This window comes from Penaeus monodon, chromosome 3 (assembly GCF_015228065.2).
Source record: "Penaeus monodon isolate SGIC_2016 chromosome 3, NSTDA_Pmon_1, whole genome shotgun sequence".
NCBI classification, from domain to species: domain Eukaryota; kingdom Metazoa; phylum Arthropoda; class Malacostraca; order Decapoda; family Penaeidae; genus Penaeus; species Penaeus monodon.
In genome coordinates this window covers 52,749,816-52,759,815 of record NC_051388.1, presented here as the reverse complement: position 1 = coordinate 52,759,815, position 10,000 = coordinate 52,749,816, and positions in this window count along the sequence as shown.

The following is a 10,000-nucleotide window of genomic DNA, read 5'->3' as shown; positions in this document are numbered from 1 at the left end:
TAATGATAATAATAATAATAATGATAAATAATAATAATAATAATAATAATAATAGTAATAATAATGATAATAATAATAAAAAGAGGGAAGATTGTAAGATGTGAGGGCATAGAATTACCGAATGATGAGATAATAAAAGAAGTTGAACAAGAAGGATATTCTTATCTGGGTGTTGTGGAATTAGATAAGGTGAAGGAGAATGAAATGAAAGAGAAAACAATGAAGGAGTATAAGCGACGGCTGAGGTTAATTCTAAAGTCCAAGTTGAATGGAAGAAACAAAATAACTGCAATTAATACCTGGGCAGTAGCAATATTCAGATATGGAGCAGGAATAATAAGCTGGAGAGAGAGTGAACTGAAAAGTATCGACAGAAAGACAAGAAAAAACCTGACAATGCATGGTGCCATGCACCCAAAGAGTGATGTAGACAGACTATATATGAAAAGGAAGGAAGGAGGTCGTGGCCTTATCAGTGTGGAACAATGTGTAAAAGGAGAAGAAAACAGCTTAGGTTTTTATGTGGCAAACTCAGAAGAGTTGTTGATAAAAGGTGTGTGTGCATCAGGAACCATACAGACAGAGGAAACAATGGAGAAAGAAGAATTCAAAAGGAAAAAGGCAGAAGAGCTCAAACAGAAATGGACAGGAAAGGCAATGCATGGGCAATTCGTTAGAGAGATGCCAGATAAGGTAGACCAGGTTAAATCTTGGGAATGGCTGTCAAGGAGTGATTTGAAGGTTGAAACGGAAGCACTCCTATGTGCTGCACAAGAGCAAGCAATAAGGACCAACTACGTGAAGCATTATATAGATAAGAGCAACGACAGTCCTCTGTGTAGAATGTGTGGTAAACGAGGTGAAAGCATACAACATATTGTTTCAGAGTGCGAGAAATTAGCCCAGAAAGAGTACAAAAGACGTCACGATAACGTGGCAAAGAAAGTACAAATGGGATTTGTGTAGGAAACATGGGCTTGAGCATTCAGATAAGTGGTATGAACACACCCCAGAGAGTGTTGTTGAGAACGAGGCCGTGAAAATTCTGTGGGATATCAATGTACAATGTGATAACGTCATTCAGGCAAGAAGACCAGATGTTATAGTAATTCATAAGGAAAAGAAAGAGGCTCTAATAGTTGATATTGCCGTACCTGCAGATACGAGGATTGCAGAAAAAGAATTAGAGAAGGTAGAAAAGTACCAAGATCTGAAAAGGGAAATAAAAAGGTTGTGGGAACTGCGATGTGCAAAAGTTGTTCCAGTAGTGATTGGTGCCCTCGGAAGCGTTACAAAAGATCTTGAATGCTGGATTGAAAATATGGACATTGGGCCTGAGGTTGGAGTACTGCAGAAGACTGCTTTATTGGGGACGGCAAGAATACTGAGAAAAGTGCTAGAACTTTAAAGGAGAAGGACAACTGTTAGCCTTTAGTCATTTGCTATGACTCGCCTAACAGGAAGAAAAACGGCAATAAGAACAGCCAGTGCAGAAATGCTTAAAATCCCATAATAATAATAATAATAATAATAATAATAATAATAATAATAATGATAAATAATAATAATAATAATAATAGTAATAATAATGATAATAATAATAATAATAATAATAATAATAATAATAATAATAATAATAATAATAATAATAATAATAATAAATGATAATAATAATAATAATAATAATAATGATAATAACAATGATGATAATAAATAATAGTAACAATTCGTTTTGTGATACGAAAACAAAGATTGGCGGTGTCCGAATGTCTGGCTCGATAAAAGCGGTGTTCGTTTTTGGTTTCATCTTGTAATGAATTTTTGGTGTTTATGGCCATTATAATTGCCTGTAATACCTGTGTAAATCGGATTAGATTAATTAACTGAAATTGGAGAAGTTAATGCTGCAAATTGATGAAGTTTCGTTTTCAAAATTATACCTCCATGCCAAAAAAAAAAAAAAAAAAAATGCAGTTACGTATTTGCGAAAATTAATACACAGAAAAATGAAAAAAAACGTATAATATTCTTGAATAATGAACAATATATTAAAGATAAAACAAGTAAAGATGCATATAGCTAAATAAATAAATAAAAACACAAATAAATATAAATAAACAAATATAGATAAAAAACAAACAAACAAACAAACTAATAGATAAAAAAACATAATCAAACAAAAATAAATAAATGTATATAAAATAAAGAAAAACAAATCCCCAAACGATAAGAAAAGATAGAAAGACAAAAGAAAAAAAAAAGTTAAACCCGAAAAGGTATTAACAGCGCAGGGTGGTTGACCGCTCGGCGAAACAGCCTCCGGCTTCTGATACGCAGCCGACGTTTCTTCTCGAGGCTGTTCCACTGAGGCGCGACCGAACCTGCGGCGACGGTATAACCTGCAGATTCCTCGAGGCTGATTCAGAGGCGTCCCAGGCGTAACTCAAGGGCGGCCTGTGCTGTCCTGCCGTGGGATGCGGAGACCTGCGGAGGCTACGAACACCTGCGGAGACCTGCGGAGACCTGCGGAGGCTACGAACACCTGCGGAGACCTGCGGAGGCTACGAACACCTGCGGGTACCAGCGGAGACCTGCGGAGACCTGCGGAGACCTGCGGAGACCTGCGGAATTCCGCCGAGGCTCCGAAAACCTGCGGGGACCTGCGGAGACCCGCGGAGGCTGCGGATACCCTCTTCAAGGATGCGGGCGGAGGCGAGGAGGCGGACGCCGGAAGCGCCTGATGGAGGGCGGATGAGTGGACAGATTTCAGGAGGTAATTAGTGAAGCGTCACGCTCCGTTACCTTAACTAATACACGCTGACCAAGGGGGACACCGCGCGCTCTCATGTGCTTCAGGAATCGGCGACTTCCGCTGCGACGGCCCTTTCACTAGGGGGAAAAGGGAGAGAGAGGGAGAGAGGGAGGGAGGGAGAAAGGGGGGAAGGAGAGGGAGAGAGGGAGAGATAGGGAGGGAGAAAGGGGAGAGAGAGGGGAGGGAGAGGAGAAGGGGGGAAGGAGAAAGGGAAGGAGGAGAAGGAGAGGGAGAGGGAGAGAGAGGGAGGGAGAAAGGGTAAAAAGGGAGAGAGAGGGAGAGAGGGAGGAGAAGAGGGAAGGAGAGGAAGAGAGAGAGAAGGAGGGGAGAGAGGAGGAAAGGGAAAGGAGAGGCAGAGTGAAAAAAGAGTAGAAGGAAGGATTGAGAGAGTAGAGAGAGAGAGAGAGAGAGAGAGAGAGGAGAGAGAATGAAGAAGAAGAAGGGAGAGAAGAGAGAGAAGAGGATTGAGAAGAGAGAAGAGAGACGCGAGGAGTGAGATTCTGAGAGAGTACGAGAGCGACGGAGAGACGAGAGAGAGAGAGAGAGATGGAAGAGAGGAGAGCGGAGTACTGAGAGAGAGTGAGATGAGAGAGAGAGAGAGAGAAAAGAACGAGAGAAAGAAAGAGAGAAAAGAAGAGAGAGAGAAAAAAAGAAAGAAAGAAAGAGGATTGAGAGGAGAGAGAGGAGGAGAGAGAGAGACTAGCTAGCGGGTATGAGGATAGGGCTTGGTCATGGGATCTGAGCTGCTTTCGGAGACGAATGGTTTTCGATGAGCTTCTTCGAGAACAGATTTCATTGAATTGGCTGCCTTCCTCACCTGACCTTCAGCTTGCTTTCGAAGAATCGATTGCGCAATGAAATCACACTCAAGCTCGTGTACGATAATAGATAACAAACAGCTTTTAAGAACATTTTACCTCTTACCATTACTCCAATCCCATCTCCTTTTCTCTTTTTTCTCCATCATTCTATCTGTCCCACCTTGCGAACCTGCTTTACCGTGGTACCTGTTCCGTGTTTACGTCTCGTCCAAGAGGTAATCCTTTCCCCTTTGCTTAATCTCCCCGAAAGAAGGATGGAAGCCATGAGCGTAACACCTGCTGTAGATGCGGAAGATGCCTGTCTCTCTGATCTGCGAGAAAGAGATTCCATGTTTTACGTTTGCATTTTTCTCTGCCTGTCGGTCTGTTTGTTGGTTTGTCTCTGTCTGTCTTTATCTGTTCATCTCGGTTTCGTCCTCTTTCTCCCTCGGGCTCTCTCTCTCTCTCTTTCTCTCTTTCTCCTTCGGTCACTCTCTCTCTCTCTCTCTCTCTCTCTCTCTCTCTCTCTCTCTCTCTCTCTCTCTCTCTCTGTCTGGCTCACTCCTTGCTTTCTCTCTCTCTCACTCCTGGCTCTCTCTCTCTCTCTCTCTGGCTCACTCCTTGCTTTCTCTCCCTCTCTCACTCCTGTCTCTCTTTCTCCTTCGGTCACACTCCCTCCCTCTCTCTCTCTCTCTCTCTCTCTCCCTTCTAAAAAACCCAAGTCCCCAGACCAGGCAAGGGGAATCGCGTGAACCAAAGGGAGTGACCGGAACATAGTGTTAACAAAGCGACATTCACAGTAATTGTGTTATAGAGGGCGCGGTCCTTCGCTCCAACGGCCGTGACAGTGTGACTAAGTATGCGTGGCGGCCCCATGCGAGTCGATTATTTCACGTTATTTGTGTGTGTGTGTTTGTGAATTATGCATGTATGTAAATGTGCTGGGTGTTGGGTGAGGAAATTACTATTTGTTTGAGAATGCGGTATTTTATTATTGTTATTATTATTATTATTATTATTATTATTATTATTATTATTATTATTATTATCATTGTATTATTATTTATTTGATTTATATAATTGTAAGGAAAAATAATGATGATGATGATGATGATACTAATGCTAATGCTAACGATGATGGTGATAATGATAATGATAATAATAAAAATAATGATAATGATAATGATGATAAAAATAATGATAATTATAATAATGGTGATAATATTAACAATAACTATTATATTGATGATAGTGTTGATAATAATAATTAATATTGCAATAATAATAGCAATAATAATAATAATGAGGATAATAACGATACTGATAGAAACGATAAAAATGATATAAGTAATTATATTAACAATAATAACGATAATTATAACGGTAATGATAATAATAACAATATCAGCAGTAAACAATGATGATAATAATATTAATGATAATAAAATGATGATAATGATAATGAAATAAAAATAATAATAGTAATAATAATAATAACGATAATGATAAAAATAATAACAACAGCAAAAACAAAAAAAATAATGACAGCAATGACATCAGTAATAATAATGATAATAAGATTGATAATTATACAAATATTTCCACTTATAAAATAGCAAACAGTAACTTAATAAATCAATAATTATATTAAGATCATTACAAGCGAGTGCGTTGAGGTCTCCGTTAAAAAATTCCCTTTTGAAATGTTAAAAAAAAAAATAATAATAATTTGATTAATATCGAAGGAATATATCAAGAAATGAAATATAATTAATCAATATTGATAATCAAAATCTTCAGAAGAAAAAGGAAAATAGAAGAAAAAAATGTATGAAAGAAAGAGAGAAAGAAAAAGTGAAAGAATATTATTGCAGTGAAACAATATTAATGCAATGATGTTATGTAAATGATTGTTCTTATATAAGCGACAGAGCGAGAAAGCTAAACGGTGAACTTTCTACGAATTCAGATTATTTATTTACTTATAATTTCATTTCATTATCATATATATACGTTATATTTTTTTTAATTCCAATTTTCCCCCATAATCCTCATCTCCAAAGAATCGATAAATACTATTTCCTCCAAGAGAGAAAACCTTCGAATTTAGAATATGTATATAATCATTTACATATTATCTCATCTCATTATATATATATAGATATACACACACACACACACACATCCACACACACACACACACACACACACACACACACACACACACACACACACACACACACACACACACTCACACACACACGTTTATCTTTCTCCGAACTTTCAGTCTTTCTTGTAATCCTCACCACATTGAAAAAATTAATAACTTTCTTCGATTTTAGTATGCATATATACTTATTTATCATTCGATACCATTCTTTTACATACACACTCCTCTTTAGTCAAAAATTCCTATCTCTCTCTCCTTTAATCTTCACCGGAGCAAAATGAATCAACATTTCTCACAAAGATTCCCTCCTGCTCAAGAAAGTTGGACCATCCCGGGTTCCTCCGCTCGAAACGGGTTGAAATTTTGGTCCCGTTCCAAGCCTTGACTCAGAGGGCGTGTGTGTGAACCGACCAGGGCTAAACTCTGGTCATCTCAGCCTTTGTCTACTCATTAGCTGGTCACACGCCCCGCCCAGCGCTACCAACAGCTAAGATTCGTCGTCGCTAAGTTCTTGAGGGATTGGTGAGCGATTGGCATTTGGTATGTGGTATGATTAGGTGATTGGGTGTGACGGGCGGGGATGATTTCGTACGCTGAAGGGGGTTATGGCGTGGAATATTCGGTTGGAATGGCGGTTACGTGACGTGTGAAAGAGCTAGTTAGCGTTGGCGACGTTGTATGCTCATTAACACGACGGGTCAGCAAGTGCTAAGTTGCATTGAATGCCGGTGGGGATGTCCGACTTTTTTTCTTATTTTAAACTGGAGAATTATGTACGTTTAGTTATCTAAAATTGCTATGATAAAGTGAAGAGGATGCGAGGAATGTAGATTATTCATTATCAAATAGGTCTTTTGGAAGTTCCAAATGGCTCGTCTTTCCCATTCTGAAATGCGTCACAACCCACCATGATTCAAACAAAGGAGTAAATTACACTCGTGCACTTTCATACAGCCATGTTGGGCGACGGCATTAGCAACAAATAAAAATAAAAAAAGTGGGCGTGGAAAAGTAAAAATTCTCGAATGCCTGCCCTCCCCACCCCCCTCCCAGCGCGCGAGATTGCCTGAAACCCGATCATCATAGGCTCATTAGCCAGCCCCAATGTCCACAGGTAAAACGAGTCTTTTTCAACCCCGAGGTTTCATTAGATGTATTGATCTCGGCGCTGTAATGGTCGCTTTTAGTCGTTATTTACCCCCCAAAACTCTTCCTCTTTCCCTCGCTCATTGCCCGCAAGTCCTCCGGGGATATAGAGTGAGTTTGCAAATACCTGAAGGGTGGTGGAGCGTGGCTTGCAAATGTGCCCATGACCAGGCCGTGAGCGCGTGTGTTTGCTGGCTTGTATGCACGTGGGTATCCCTGTGTAGACTTGGGGTCTGTGCGGGATAAAGACTTAAGTCATTTTAGCGACTCTGTTTTCGTTTAAAAAAATATATATGTATATACATAATGCAATTATGAAGTGTGTTATTGCTTTATGGAGATGATTTGCGAAAGATTACTTTGCATTAGCCTGATGCATTTTGTGTCGAGAGAGGTGATCCTTAATATAAAATGGATCCATTTAAACCTTTAGAAAGTCTGAGAGAGAGAAAAAAAAAAGATAAAAATATGCTACTCAATTTCTCAACACAATCTTCCGCTCCATTCTTAGAAGCTGTTTTATTTTCTTGATCTTGATCGACGGTAGATCTTTTAATAATAAGAGAGATAAATGGAGGCTTTGTACAACCCTAATGACGTGTCGCTTTTTCTTAAATGCTTCCACAAGCCAGCACTCTGGATGTATTATATAAGCACTTGTCTGAATTGATTGGAACTGCATATAGCTTCTTACTCTCCCTATTCATATATGTCATAGTATTAAGGAAACCAGAATGTGATTAATAGATCTTGTTATTTGATCGCGAGAAATAGAATGTCTTTATTTTTTCTTTCTTGAGAATTCACCACACGGCGTATCTTCATGAGAGTGTCTGCATCTCCACCGTTCACTTGGGAATCATGACGAACATGTCAGTAAAAGGATAATTGTAAAATAGTCACAATAACAAAAACAGTTAATACTAATTGAACCGCGGCTGTTAATATTGGCAATATCATTACTACAACTATTAATAAAATTGCAAGTATTTACTTTTCTACTACCGCTTTTGCTATCACCACGCCTACTACTACTACTACGACTACTACTACTACTATTACTACCACCACCACCACTACTACTAGTACTACTATTGCTACTGCTATTACTACTACTATTACTCCTACTAGTACTACTACTAGTATTACTACAACAGCTACTACAATTCAACTACTACAGCAACAATAACAACCAATCATCACTACTACTAATTGCTCGATTGCCGTTACTTAACGACCACTTAAACTACCATTCTACCACAACCGCTGCTACTATGAATGGCAACAACACTGACAAAAAAGATTAAGGTAATGTTAGTAAAAAAAAAAAAAAAAAAAAAAAAAAAAAAAAAAAAAAAAAAAAAAAAAATTGCCTTTCCGTTTATATAGATTTTATTCATCTTGTTTATTTTCCGGTCGATAATTCGTAATCAACCCCTTTTTCTTAATAATGTAAGTTAATTTTCTTCTCAACATTGCATAATGATATGACAAATTAATTATGCACTTTTAATTATATAAGTAAATTTTCTTCTCAACATTGCATCGTGATACAACAAATTAATTATGAACTTTTAATTATACAAGTTATTATTTCTTTCTCAACATTGCATCATGATACGACAAATTAATTATACACTTTTGAGACGCGTTTTCTCGTCTGCTTTTTGCATTACGAAATAATTTGGTCAATTTTGTGAATTTTATCTTTATATTTCGGTCAGCAATGATATTCAAGTATAAAATGAACATTCAGTTAATAAAATGATTGGTGTTTCTTGAATTGCAATCGCTTTTGGAAAGAAAAGAAAAATATTCTAATTTAGATGAGCAATAAGATTTTTGGAGTTGTTTTCATGTTGCAATTTTGGAGTGGTTTTCATGTTGCAAATTTAATTACGAGATTAAATTGGATATTTTGGAGTGGTTTTCATGTTGCAGACTTATCTTTGCTCTTGGACAAAGAGAGACAGGAGACCAATGAGTCATTTAAAAGCTCCCTTTACACCCCTGCTCGTCCCCCCCCCCTTCCCCCCTTCCCCCCCGCTTCTTCTCCTGGATCTCCCCCTCCTTCCCCTCCCCATTTCCCCCCCTCCCCCTCCTACTCTCCGATCCCCCTTAGTTTCTCCCCCTAAATCCCCCCCTCCCATCCTCCACACGCTTCTCCCTTGGACCCCCCCTCCCCTCCTCCTCCCGCAGGTTCCGAAACAGCAGACTGTCTGTGGCTGCCCCTGGATGCCACAGAGCTAAAGACACACCCCCTTGAGGCTTTGGAATGACCTCCGACATACCTTACAGTAATTGACCCCAAGTTGACCCGGAAATCCTTTCGTGTGTCTCCGCTCCCACCCCCCTACCCCTCTCCCCTGCCCCTTATCTATTGTCTGGTTCTTCTCCCCTTCCCCCTCCTCCCCTCCCTTCTCTACCCTACCCTTCACGTGTCTTTCTCTCATCTTCCTTTCCTCCCCTTCTTTCTCTCTACTCTTCGCTACCCTTTACCCTTTTCTCCTACTTCCCTTCCTTCCCGTGTCTCTATCTTCTTTCCTCCCTTCCCGTGTCTCTTCATCATTCCCCTTTTTCTCTTTCTCTCCCTTTCCGTGTCTCTCCCTCATTCCCCCTTCTCCTCATTTCCTCCCTTCCCGTGTCTTCCCCTCCTTTTTCCTTTCTCTCATTCCCCCTTCTTCTCCTTCCCTCCCTTCCTTACTTTACCCTTCCGGTGTCTTTCCCTCACTCCTCCTTCAACCTCTTTACCCCCCCCCCCCCCCAGCACGCCCGTCTGCCGCATGCCTCGCCCATTTATATCTCTGGGAAGGCCCTTTCAGCGCCCCTCCGCCCAATCTTGCCCTCCTCCGCCCACTGCTGCTCCCCCGCCCACCTCTGACTCTGTTTTCTGTCATCGCGTGACCTTCCAACCCGTGACCTCGCCCTGGCTTCTAAGGGAGACCGAATTCGTATCTATTATCATTCCGGATCGTCTGTTGGGGATCATTTCACCGTCTTCAACGCGGATAATTTTCCACAAAGGTATCAAAATCAAAGCTTATTATCCCCTCCCACCTACTCAAGACGTTT